General features: G+C 40.6%; 1 protein-coding gene across 2 annotated transcripts in view; it reads left to right on the plus strand.

The window, feature by feature from the left end:
- The first annotated feature begins 11,256 nt into the window (after window positions 1-11,256).
- TMEM229B (transmembrane protein 229B) overlaps window positions 11,257-13,387 on the plus strand; it is a 54,047-nt gene continuing 51,916 nt past the window's right edge. For both annotated transcript variants that reach the window (XM_032236621.1, XM_032236628.1), the window contains exon 1: window positions 11,257-13,002. The gene's annotated coding sequence lies outside the window, so the exon portion shown is untranslated. The remainder of the gene's footprint in view (window positions 13,003-13,387) is intronic.

Genomic DNA, 13,387 nt, shown 5'->3' on the forward strand with positions numbered 1-13,387 from the left:
GTTTTATATTGAATTCCAATATGACATGGTCACTATCCCACTAAGTTCCTGCAACTTCAATCCTATCACTTCTTCTTTGTTGGTAAGAATAAGATCCAGTATAGCTGTCCCTCTAGTTGCCTCCTCTATCTTCTGGGTGACAAAGTTGTCAGCCAGGTTGGTCAGTAATCTATTCGATCTCCCACTTGCTGCAGAGTTTGTCTCCCAGGATAGTTAAAGTCTCCGATTACTACTGTGGTGTATTTTTTTTTTACATACATTTGTTAACTGTTTGGCAAAAAGTTCATCTATTTCTTCTGCTCGGTTGGGTGGCCTATAGTATACACCTACGGCAATGTTGTTCTTTTTTTCCTTTTATGTTGACATTCTAACAGGCTTTCATCCTTAGCATTATGCTTATCTGTGAAGAAGACGTGATCTCTAACATATAATGCAATTCCCCCTCTTCTTTGGTTAGCTCTGTTTCTTTTGTAGAGTTTGTATCCTTCTATCAGTACGTTCCAGTCATGAGTTCCATCCCACCAAGTTTCTGTAATGGCAACTATACAATACCTTCCCTCATGTACTAGTACTTCAAGATTTAGATCTCCAGCATTTTCAGGAACATATAACATTTACAAAAATACAGGTAGGCCAAAGTACTGGAGATATCTGGCACCGAGTTCCTTTGTATTAATGTGGTTAAGCCAGCCAGAGACAAGGATGAAATTTACCCAGGAGGACTTATGTAGCTATGCCTTGATTCCTTACTGTAATGTTGTTCAGTTAGTTCTCATTCAAGTTAGCAATAGCAATAGCAATAGCAGTAGACTTATATACCGCTTCATAGGCCTTTCAGGCCTCTCTAAGCGGTTTACAGAGAGTCAGCATATTGCCCCCAACAATCTGGGTCCTCATTTTACCCACCTCGGAAGGATGGAAGGCTGAGTCAACCCTGAGCCGGTGAGATTTGAACCGCTGACCTGCTGATCTAGCAGTAGCCTGCAGTGCTGCATTTAACCACTGCGCCACCTTGGCTCTCAGTTTTTGTGAATGAGGACTGCTTGTCAGTCAGTTTTTGTGAATGAGGACTGCTTGTCAACATCCCTCCTTCTTCATTACCTATATCATGGTTTTTTACTTGTTTTCAAGTGTGTAAACTTCCTTACTACCAAATTAAAAAGGGTTTTTAAAAAAAAACATTACTGATTTAAATAAGCGCATTGAGAATCTTACAGTTGGAATAGCAAACTGAAAATTGCATTTATTAAGTTGAATAAGGCTTCAGACCTCTGTACTGTTAAATTCTACTGAACGTAGCAAGACTTGATCCAATTTTATAGGCAATTGTGAGGATAAACTAGATTAGAATCACAGAGGAATGAATACAAGTATCGCATATACCAAAAAGAAAACAAAGTCATTTGGTCATCCTACCATTTCACACAATGTTATCCCAGGAATGCATTCAACTATCTTACATTGGTTTAGATTTATTATTTGTATCATCCATTCTTGCCCAACTCAGTGATTTTATTTCAGAGGACTTTTGATTACAAGTCACCAATTCACAGCAATGAACTTCAGGATATTGTTTAATTTAGATCAGGGGTGTCAAACCCGCGACAGGCCAGATGTGTGACACGATGGCCACACCCACCCCGGTTTAAAGAGGGGGGGGAAATTGTGATACATCACATGACGACATGTTGTTGCAAGTTTGACATCCTTGATTTAGATGGTAGTGGAAAGAGATGGGGGAGGATTGGGAAATTTTGATTTGTTTGGTTCTTAATTATTTCAACAGGACTTGTTAATCGTCTAAGCAACACAAAGGTGCCGGAGGGAATAATAAATGCCTAAGACAGTGATGACTAACGTTTTTGGCACCAAGTGCTGAAATTGTGCACCCCCCTAATGCAATGTGTGTGACCCCCCCATGTCCTTCCCCTGTGCATCCATGCGTGAAACCCTCCAGTGTGCACCCCACCCCTGCACATGCATGCGTGACCCCCTGCATGCACCCCACCTATGCGCATGTGCAGCAGACATCTGAAAATGTCTGGTGGCCAGTGGGAGGAACACCCACCTGCGAAGCAGAACTGAGCTGGGCTGATGGCTCTGGGATGTGCCCACAGAAAGGGCTTTGCATGCCACCTGTGGCACGTGTGCCATAGGTTCGCCATCACGGGTCTAGGAGCCTCTCAGAGATTAAAATAGTCATGTCTTGACACTGCTTCTCCTCTAGTACTGAGATTTCAACTCGAAGTAGCAAAATATGATTTCAAAAACTTGATATATGAATGAAATTAAAATCTCAATTTTTAAAGTTTCCTAGGATCCTGATATCTTAGTAGTGGAATGATTCAAAGGACACGTTTTTTGAAGGAAATATTATTTTTGTTAATTTCCTCCCTCTCATCTTCCAGTGCCTGTTTTGCATTACTTACCTGAGGTAAGTTACCTCACAAATATTGATGTCTCTAAGGAAGATAATGCTATCACTTAGGGGCTTTCCCTCTCCCCCTCTCTTTTAACAACTCTGTTAAAAAATGGAAACCTATTCTGTTTTCAAAAACAAAGTGATGTTTGAAACAGCAAAGTAAAAAGAAGAGATAATTGCAAATTGAATACAAACTATTATATTTAAGAAATAATGCCTTTCCATTTTAAAATAAGAAATAAATAAAAGATCAATAGTTTGCTCCAAAACATTCAAGGGAGTATGATGTAAAGATATGAGCACAGAAGCTAATATTGCAATCTATTTTTTTGGTAGAAAGAAAGAAATGCATACAGTTTATACACACACACACCAAACTGAAATGGTAGGAATTACCTAAGCTATAAAATGGACACAAACATTCGGGATATTTCCTACCTCTTTCACAACATGAAATACCAGTATTGGTTGTAAACACAACAGAAGAGACATTGCTCCGCATTATATCTATAAAGCAATCTTGGCATTTGGAACAAACATCACCTCTTCAACAGCTCACAAGAAGAGGGTTAGGTTTTGTCCTGAACTGTTGCTGCTGTGAATCAACATACAACTTGCAATATATAAGTTATATATTCAAATTAGAAAGTTATTAACAGCAGTTTTTCAGCTAATAAATTAAGAGAAAAATCTGTTTTCAACCTTGCTGGTATTATTGCTCAATTTATTTAGTGCGACAAGATAAATATTTTGTAGGTGTATTTATCCACTCATATTGTCAGAACATTATTTCTAAGAACTGAAATACAGAACTGAAAAATAATAATGTCCTCCTCCCATGGAAACTGATTCATATCAAAGTTCTCCTGAATGCCCTACTGCTTACCAAGGAAAGTGTCATACAATATTAAGCAGTTCATATTTATCCTTTGCCATTGCTGAATGCCTCTCATACATACCAAAAGTGTAGTCTAAGTAATCCTACCCTAATTAACTCTCATTTAACAATATCTTTCCTCTGCAGAATGCCAATCCCTTCCTGTTCAACGGATGGATGCAAATGAAGGTTATGATGCCGTATTTAAAGTATGGATCAATATTTATAGATTGCTATCATTTTCCAAAACTGAACGGCCCCAATGACAATATGAGTCAGCAGACTCAACCTTCAGACTACTTAAATAAGGAATTATTTAAAATGAAGGGACGGAAAGCTAAATCCAATGGCAGTCTTTTTTTGTAGAAAGAGCACTTCTCTTGAAATCTCTGGCCAATATTTAGTCAAGCAAGATCCACATGATGTATTTCTTCACAGAGCAGGTTTTCGCATTGAGAAAACTGTAACCATATATTTCAACAACTGATGCATCAGGCACAAATTTGAGAACTGGAACAGAATTTAGGAAATAGAACATATATATCATAGTTTAGCTTTACTGTCTTTGATTATGCTACATAGATCCCCCTTCAGGCATGATGGATGTGTGAAAATGACCTATTTCAAGAGATTTGTGAATCCTGTAAAAAGTCCAGAATGATCAGAGGTGCCTTATCATAAATTTTGCTAGTCTGCTTCATTTGTGCTACCAGAGCAGAGGAAGAAAGGACTATCGCCAGTTATTGAATATTTGAATAATTCAAATAATTTAACAACCGGTTCTCTGCCCTAATGACCAGCTGGGTAGGTGTGGCTCAGCGGTCATGTGACTGTGTGGGCGTGGCCAACACATCACTCATGTTGATGGGCACTTTGCCTTAGCTGTTACAATGTAATAAGGGTTAACCAGAGAGGCAGTTTCTGTAAGCAGGGCAATAAAGATTAGATTAGAAACAACACCAGAATGTTTCCTTCCTGCCTACCTTACAGGATTAGCCCTATAAAGTGCAAAAAAACAAAAGGAAATTTCATCCAACAACCGGTTCTCCCAACTGCTTAGAAAGTTAACCAGTCCTCCCAAATAGGTCCGAATTGGCTGAATCCCACCACTGACTACTACCCTTAATAATTAGGACTGCTCCAAGATCAGTGATAGCTAATGACAACCATCAATATCAACATTGTCTGTCCTTTTAGGTAGGTCAGGTGCAACAGATGCTGCAATGAGAAGTCGTATTTTATCATTGTAGGGTATAAAAGTAGAATCCTGAAAACTTGCCTGTTTTCCTCTGCCCCAATTATACCATATAAAATTCAGGCAGATATTCTGAGTCACTCATACCCCCACCATTCGCAGGGCTGAGACATTGTTTACTCTCTTTTTTATTTGCCAAAGGATCTTTCATTTCTTTACCAACATTGCCTCTGCCTTCTTGAATCTGGTTAACACTTGTCAAGCATAACAATTTTCATTATGAGGTATAAGCTTTAATGAACTGTAGGTGACCTTATTAGATGCTGTTCACAAAAGGTTGTGCCTCATAATTAAATGCCAGTCTCACAAAGTGCTCTGGAACTCTTTCTGATGTTTAGCTACTAATAATTTTCATTGTAGCTCTCCTATTTCCCCCCCCCCCCCCAATTCAATCGTTTCCAAATTCTCTGAGACTGTCTGGACAAGTCCCTGAAGTTTTCTTAACAAGATTTTTCAGAAGTGGTTTGCCCTTCCCAAGAAAAAGCAACTGGCCTAAGGCCACCCAGCTGATCCCTCAACTACTATACTCAACTGGCTTTCGCTTCATGTACTATGTTCAGGCCAGAGGTGGTATTCTGTTGGTTCGCCCCGGTTTGGGCAAACCGGTAGTGGTGGCGGTGGGAGGCTCCGCCCACCCACCCAGACATCATCACGAATGCTCTGCGCATGTGCAGAAGGTTCTGCGCATGCACAGAAGTGCCAGTTCCAAACCGGTAGCAAAGATAATAGGATTTCATGCCTGGTTCAGATAAATCTCTCTTGACATCTGCCAAGCTCCTTGCCCTACCTATCTCTTTTAAAGTAACTTTTTTTTTAAAGCGGGCATGGGAAATAAAAGAAAAAGTGAAATCCTGTATAGCTAAGTGTTAGCCTTTAGGATTACTTTATTTTCAAGGATGCTTCTGAGCTTCAAGGAGGTTCTCTAAGCCTTAGAAAATAAAAAAGGACAAGAGGCTATAGCTGACTGCTTCATTTGGTATACCTTCTACTAGACAAAAATAAAAGATTGTAATTTCGGGTATACAACGCATTCTGTAGTATTGGAATAGTAATGGGGAGCAACTTGAATTTATTTTTTGGTAAATTGATATTTTCTGATGCCACACCCATAGACAAATTTCAGTATGTTGTTGACATTTGAATTTATCCATCAACCCTCTCCCCACCCAGCAATAGTCTCTATTCTAGGCATTTCTTTTATCTATAGTTCATGGAAAAAGATAATGAAAATATTATAGCAAATGTTAGAAATTCAACAAACAGCACCATTTATTGATATTTTTTGAATGATAATAATTCACAACCTAAGAGAATGTCAGTTGATATTTGGACATTCAAAATATATTCAACATAATATCAATATTTACTGGTTAATATTACTTCCTAGAACACGAGGAATATATACAGGTAGTTGTTGTTTAACAACTGATTCATTTGGTGATTATTTGCTGTTATGACAGTGATTAAAAAGTAATTTTGAGGACAATCCTCACATTTACACACGTGTGTTATGTGTGCAAAACAAAGAAAAGTGAAACTGAGATCATTAGCAGTCATAGCCACTACTTTACTTAATGATTAACTAGGGGTGGGGAACAACGGCCCTTTTGACTTGTGGACTTCAACTCCCAGAATTCCTGAGCCAGCCATGTCCACAAGTTATAAAGGGGCCATCTTTCTCCACCCCTAGATTAAGCTATTGGTCCCACTTGTGGCCACTAAACAAGGATTACCTGTATAGCTATTTTCTATCTATGGTTGGCTGATTAATAGAACTGGGATGTGTGTTTAAGATGGCAATATGAGAAACTGAGTCATGTGGTAGCTCCTCTGAAAATAAATTTAATTGCTATTTAGTTATTATTCTGACAGACAGAATTCAATTAAGACTCAAATTTGCATGCTGAGACATTGTGTATGTATGTATGTATCTCTCTCTCTCATCTAACTGTCGAGGCAGTTTCCGTTCTTGTAACCCCATAGAAATTGATTATAGCACATTTTCATACTTGTTTTCCCCTTGAGCCTAAATTTTCGATAAATCATTGACCTTATTGTGCTTTCTGCTAGTGGATAAAATCCATTGTTTTGTGTAGCATTTGAATAATAGGATTTTTTTCCAAAACAGAAAGTCCTTACCCTTTACTTTTTTTGGGGGGGGGGGGATAATTTTATAATGATCACAAACTATGCATAACAAAATGGACATACCATTTTTTAGAATGAGATTGCATATGTCTGAATAATAGATGGAGTTTGCTCCATAATTTACACATGCAAATTATGAATTTTACATTTTACAGACTTTGCATCACAAGCAACTTTTGAAACCTGCTCAACTATCCATTAAATAATAGATACAATGAGAAATATCTTCTTTCAAGGAACCCTAAATGTTCAGAAATAATTGCCAAAGTGAGAATCAGGAAGATAATATTGCAATTGTCTTGAAATTATTGTCTGTCATTCCATCACAATTTCTTTTTATTAAGCACAACCTAAACTGGATAACTGGATACACTGAAACCTAATTCCATTGCCTTTCAAGAGAGAGAATAAAATGTCAACAAAACCTTGAGTAAACATATTTTGTGCAAGTTTCATAAGATAAAAAAATATTTGAATGCCAGAGAATACCGCTGCTTGAAGATTTGTCATTTTAAAAATGAGTTGCATAGACTTCTCAGAGAACCTGAAGAAGAATGTACAAAGATCTAATTCAGGGGTGTCAAACTAAAGGCCCGTGGGCTGGAATTGGCCCACGATGTGCTTAAATCTTCCAGTCTGGAAGAAGCTTCCTGGGGGCGTGGCCTGTTGCCGAGGAGGGCTCCACCGAGCTCCTCAGAGATCTGGTCTGTATATCTAAATAAGATCATAGATAGCACCCCTTTTTGGCTAAGAAAGGGGCAGGGAGGATAGCTCCGTAGACTAGGGTCTATTCGTAAGCCACAGCCTTTTTCTTTTTTTGGCTGTGGAAGAGATTAGATCCAGCCGAAGCGGAGCTTTTATCTCCGGCCATTTCTTCTCAGCTGCCTTTTTTTTTTTTTGGCAGCCCCAGACAGGCTAGCCCCCCCCAGGACAAAACAAAGTTTTTTCAAGCTAGATTTGATACGGGAGGGTACCACCCCTGTGAGATTTATGCTTTTATTACTATCTTAAGTACCAGCACCATTCGTCTTAAAGACTTCTTTGTTTAAATAGACTTCAAAATGGCGATTTCTCTCCGTGGATGATTACTGGATGTACTTAGCCGGGTTTATCTTCCTGCAGACCGCTCCTTAACAAAATAAACTCTTTTTCTTTGGAAATAGAGGGGAGCGAAGCGCTGCTTACTTGTTTATTTATTATGGCACCCAGATCAAAGAAGCGTCTTGCTACAAATGTGTCTAAAGAATTTAAAGAATCTTTTTTGGAAACACAGCCTTTGTCTCCTACGCCCTCTACTGGAGAAGTTTTAACACAGGAATATCTCTTTAAAATCTTTAATGCCTTTAAGAAAGAAATTAAGGAATTTGTATTGCAACTTTATGATGATCTAAAATTTAAAGTTAATCAAATGAAGGCGAATACGTTTGCAGCTGTGTCTGCCCTGTCAGATTACTCTGCTGAAATAGAGAACAAATTGGAAAGTCTGGAGAAGGCTAATTTTAATTTGACTACCAATATTCAAATTTTACAAGAAAAAATTAGAAATAACGAAGAACAGCTTATGATGCTAAATTTTAATAGGAAGGCATTCTCAATAAGAGTCAGAGGATTCCGTGAAAAGGAGCAAGAGAATTTGAAACAGACCTTTGCTGAAGCCTTCAGCCATGCGCTGGGAAGCCCGGGACTTAACTTTGATTGGCAGATTCGGAAAATCTATCGCCAGAACTCATTGATAGCGGAACAGCGACAGCTCCCGAGGGACATAATTATACATTTCTCTACAAAAGAATCTAGAAACGCGATTGTGCAAAAGTTTCATAATAACAGTCTCCGAGTTGATGACCAGGACGTGATTGTCTTCAAAGATATACCTTTCCAGATGTTGAAAGCAAGAAGGGACTACACTTTTTTAACTAAAGAGCTTAGGAGTCAACAGATTCGATACAGATGGGAGGCCCCTGCCGGCATCACGGTTACATTTGAGAATCAAAGATTTCGTCTTAACTCTGTTCCGGAGGCTCAAGATTTCTATTGTAGGATTCTGAAGGCGGGACTTCCTGACGCGCTTGGAAGAGAGGAGAGACAAGCGGAAGGAGAAAGCAAACGGCTGGCCATGCGGCTGCAAGATGGAGGGGGTAGCCCCTCCTCCCTCGGAGAAGCAGAAGAACGCAGATCGACAATTTCTTTTTATTAAGCACAACCTAAACTGGATAACTGGATACACTGAAACCTAATTCCATTGCCTTTCAAGAGAGAGAATAAAATGTCAACAAAACCTTGAGTAAACATATTTTGTGCAAGTTTCATAAGATAAAAAAATATTTGAATGCCAGAGAATACCGCTGCTTGAAGATTTGTCATTTTAAAAATGAGTTGCATAGACTTCTCAGAGAACCTGAAGAAGAATGTACAAAGATCTAATTCAGGGGTGTCAAACTAAAGGCCCGTGGGCTGGAATTGGCCCACGATGTGCTTAAATCTTCCAGTCTGGAAATAGCAAAGGACTGGCCTGTGGTGCCTCTGGCAGCCAAAACAGGCTGAAGGGGCCACATGTGCCCCCCCGCACCCCATTTTGGCTGGCAGGGTGCTGCAGGAGGCATCCATCCTGTCTCTCCCCTCCACCTCCTCTGGCTGGCCCACAGAGGACTACAATACTGATCTGGCCCTGGATGAAATCTAGTTTGACACCCCTTCTCTAGTCCTTAGTTCAATATTGCTCCATAACTGAGGGCAACTATTTCCAATAGTAACTGTTCAGTAATGATCTTTTATACCTTTGCAGTGGTGCTATTCTAGAGATCTAGAATAGCACCACTGCAGTCAGGGACCATGACAATTGTTAGTTTTGAAGGTCCTATCTTCAACTGAAAATTATTTGAAAAGAAATGGGAGTGGCAAAATATTCAACAGGAATTCTTGAATATCCGTCAGTCCCTCAGAAGACAAGTTACTATATTTACCCAAAAGAAAGATGATTCTGATTTGTGATAGTTCCCACACTACCACCCAAATTATCTGTCGCAATTATTGCATTATAGGATAATATAAGACTAATCTCCTATTATAAAAGTAATTTTATAATTAGATAAAAAATATATTCTTTCTTCTTGGTAACTATTTTTTAACCACAACATTGTACATTATCTGGGAATAATTTCCAGTAGACATAACAAGGTTTTACTGCAAATTAAAAATGTAGATGTTGCATTATTTGAAAACGTGTCATCCTGACTATGCTTTCCTCTAAAGAAACATGTTAGGGGACCTTTTTAAAAAGAAACATGATAATTCTTGGTCCTATTTTTATATGTTTGTTTTTAAGATTTGTATTCTCAACATACAGAAATAGACTTCACAACTTAGACCCTTAGATCTTCAGAAAGGAAAACTCAGATGGTCCTGCTACAGTGGTATTTTATCCATAACATTTGTTCCTTTGGAAGGCAACAAGCTAACAGGTGCCAACAGATGAACTGCTCTACTTGTGCTGAAAGGTATTCTGTGAAGAGACGATTCATATTTCCTCATATTTCAATTAAGAGGCTCATGTACTCCTAACCAGAATTACAGGTCATAGAAGTCTAATTTATTTCTCTTTGTGTACAATAGATGCATTTAGACAAAGGCCTTTTGGGCTATCAGAAAAAGGAACTGTACACTATTTCATTTATTTCTCAACTTTTTCTCAGAAAAGAAAAAAAACATTTAAAAAATATATAAAAGAAACACTGAGAAAAAGATTTCACATGGAGGAAACATAACACTGGGACTTTTTCAAAAGTCTCTTAAATCAAGTCAGTAGTTCAATAAAAGAAGTTGGAAGTTTTCTTCACTGGAAACACCCAGCTTGATTCACAGAACTCCTCCTGACAGGATGCCGTACACAAGAGAAACAAAAGCAGGAAGACACTTGAGTATTGTGAAAATTATGTATACAGCATGGCTTAATAATCTGCATAAATGTAGGGGAAATATTTTACTGATTTCTTTTTTATTACTTCAGCAAATAGATTGAATGTTATTCAAGGGCTTTAATTTTTATAGCAGAGTAATAAGTGCTAAAAGTCTAATAAATTATTGAAACAAAAGTAGCTGAGGGAGAACAATCTCATTTAGAAAACAGAACTTTATTTCATGTTTTTCCTTAAATATTCTTAAATTCCTGTGCACCCCTCTCATTGCGGTATAAACTTTCAAGATTGGTCTTGTAAAACCCATTCCTACATCTAACAAATTAACAGTAGATATTATCACAGAAAGGAATTAATCTGAGAAACAGTTTCATTACTATGTTAAATGAAATATATTGAATTTTGAAAGAGTACATTTGTTTGTAGAAGGGATTGGTACTCCGGAACCTAGATTCACACCTTTTTTGTGCCCTGTTTCCAGGTATCTATTGGTCAAAACCAAACATCAGGAACTAGAACGTAACCAACATTCAAAAAGTATTCAAAAAAGGTCAGGACTTAACAAGGTTATATGGCATCAATGCAGCATTTTCCATTTCAATGTTAAAATACAGGAAATGTGTTCAGATCAACTAATTTTACATAATTGTAAAGCTACATTTACAAAATCTTGCAAGTCTGAAAGTACAGTTCTTCTGCCCTCTCCCTTATGGCCTGAGAAACTAGGGAGGGTACCTTTTGAATTTCTTGACCTACGAACTTTCCAGGTACAGGATATGTTGTTTCTTATCTGACTATTCCCTAGGGAGCATCTCTTCACCCTGTCTCCTAAGGTCTTTCCCACATATCATTATAGATCACGGGTGTCAAACTCGCTACATCACGTTGCTGTCACGTGACTTTTCTCCAGTTGCAGAGATGGGGTGGGTGTGGCCTGTGCATGACGCATCCGGCCCACGGCCCCACCAGTATGACACCCTTGTTATAGATGGATGCTGAACCTCTTTGCTTCCACCCTGAAAATCTGCCAATTCTGGGTTGCCTTGGGGCTCCTGTTGGTTGAGGGGACTTGTATTCAGCCAATTCAATCCCTACTGCATAGAAGCTACTGGGGTGCTGATTCCCCCAGAGACACAGTATTAGACCTGTAAATATTCTAGAGTCTTTCTTTGAGATTGTAGCTATAAAAATTGAATAAATAGATAAATATTCCTGATATTCTTAAAGTAGAAACCAAATGATTTTGCACTTCTTCTTGTGGTGGCTCAGGGAGCCAAGAGGGGACTTCCCATCTCCCACCCCCATAACAGGTGCAGGTAATGAGCAGTCAGGTCTATTTCAACTACAAACCTAGGCCAGGTGGAGAAGGAAGGTCTGCTTTTCTTCCACTTTACCTCCTACAGCAGGGGTCCCCAAACTTGGCAACTTTAAGACTTAAGAGATGAGTCTAAAAGTTGCCAAGTTTGAAGACCTCTGTTCTACAGCCACCTTGGATCTAGCCTTAACTGTGATCTTTGATCTTCCATCAAGGGACATTTTTGAAATGTTGATTTTGAAATCAAGGAGCTACCAAGGGGAAAAAAAACCACAAACCTGTCAACGTTGGCAGCCACGCTAATGTATATAAGCAGGAAGCAAACCCTACATTCACTAACACTGGTGGCGTTAATCAATGGGGTAATGAAAGGTCTGCAAGCATATAACCCAGCTCAAAGGAGCACCACAGTTCGGCCCTGAGCGACAGATATTCCCTTCCAACCGACACATCTCTTGACCTCAAGGAGTCACGGGGGACCCGGGGCCTGGGCCAACTGCCGAAGAAAACACACGGGCTGCGCGCAAATTGCCAGGAGGTAAATTATTCAAACCAGGAAGGGAACACAGCCAACCAAGGACCTGGACGGAGTAACTCTTCACTTGCTACGGCTCCTCAGTCCAGAGCGCGGAGCACGCAGGCGGGCTGAGAGGGAAGGCAACGTCGGGGATGGGGGTCTGCGGCAGCGCAGGGATGGCGGAACCGAGTTGAGGGAGTCGGCCTGGCCTTCCCTCCCGCCCTTTGACTTCCCCTCCGCCCAGCCTGCGCCTCCAGGGCGCAGCAGCGAAAGGGTTAAGCGATCGAAGGGCTGCGGGCGAGGGAGGCGGCCGGCTGTCAGGAAGGAGCATGTGCAGTTTGCATTGCAACTGCATCCACGCTATGGGTCCTCTTCATTGGCACAGTTGATCTTCGCGGCGCAAGAGCGGCTACAAAAGGAACAGCTGCCGGCTCGGATCCATCCATGGAGTTGAGGCGGATGAAGCGCTGGTGAGCGGATCCCAGCCGAGGCGCTGCGGTGAGCAGGCACCTGCGCCGGCCGGCCCGCCTTGTGTCCCGCTGCCCAGCGTCACCCGGGTAGGTGCAGCCACAGAGGCCTCCTCCTCCTCCTCCTCCCTGCAACGTGTGCGCGCAGATGCTCGGAGTCGGAGGACTAGGGCGACCGCGATGAGCGCGCTCGGGCTTCCGCCTTTGACCCGCTGCAACTCGCAGCCTAGGGGCAATTCCGCGGGGATCCGCTCGAGAGGAAGAGCGCTCAGCCCGTAACAAAGCGAGGAGGTGCTTAAAAGAGAAGCGGAAGGCAAACGGGCGGTTTTCCCCGGCTGCCCTTCTTTAGCCGGATCCTGTTCCTTAATCGCTCCCCAACCTCCCATCTTCCTGCCTCGGTTCCCGGCTTCCAATCCGCCACGCCCCCGACGGCCTGGGAAGGATGCTGAGCCGCTGCATCCTGTGTGGTGGGCTT

The sequence above is a fragment of the Thamnophis elegans genome, chromosome 1, assembly GCF_009769535.1.
Source record: "Thamnophis elegans isolate rThaEle1 chromosome 1, rThaEle1.pri, whole genome shotgun sequence".
Taxonomy (NCBI): Eukaryota; Metazoa; Chordata; class Lepidosauria; order Squamata; family Colubridae; genus Thamnophis; species Thamnophis elegans.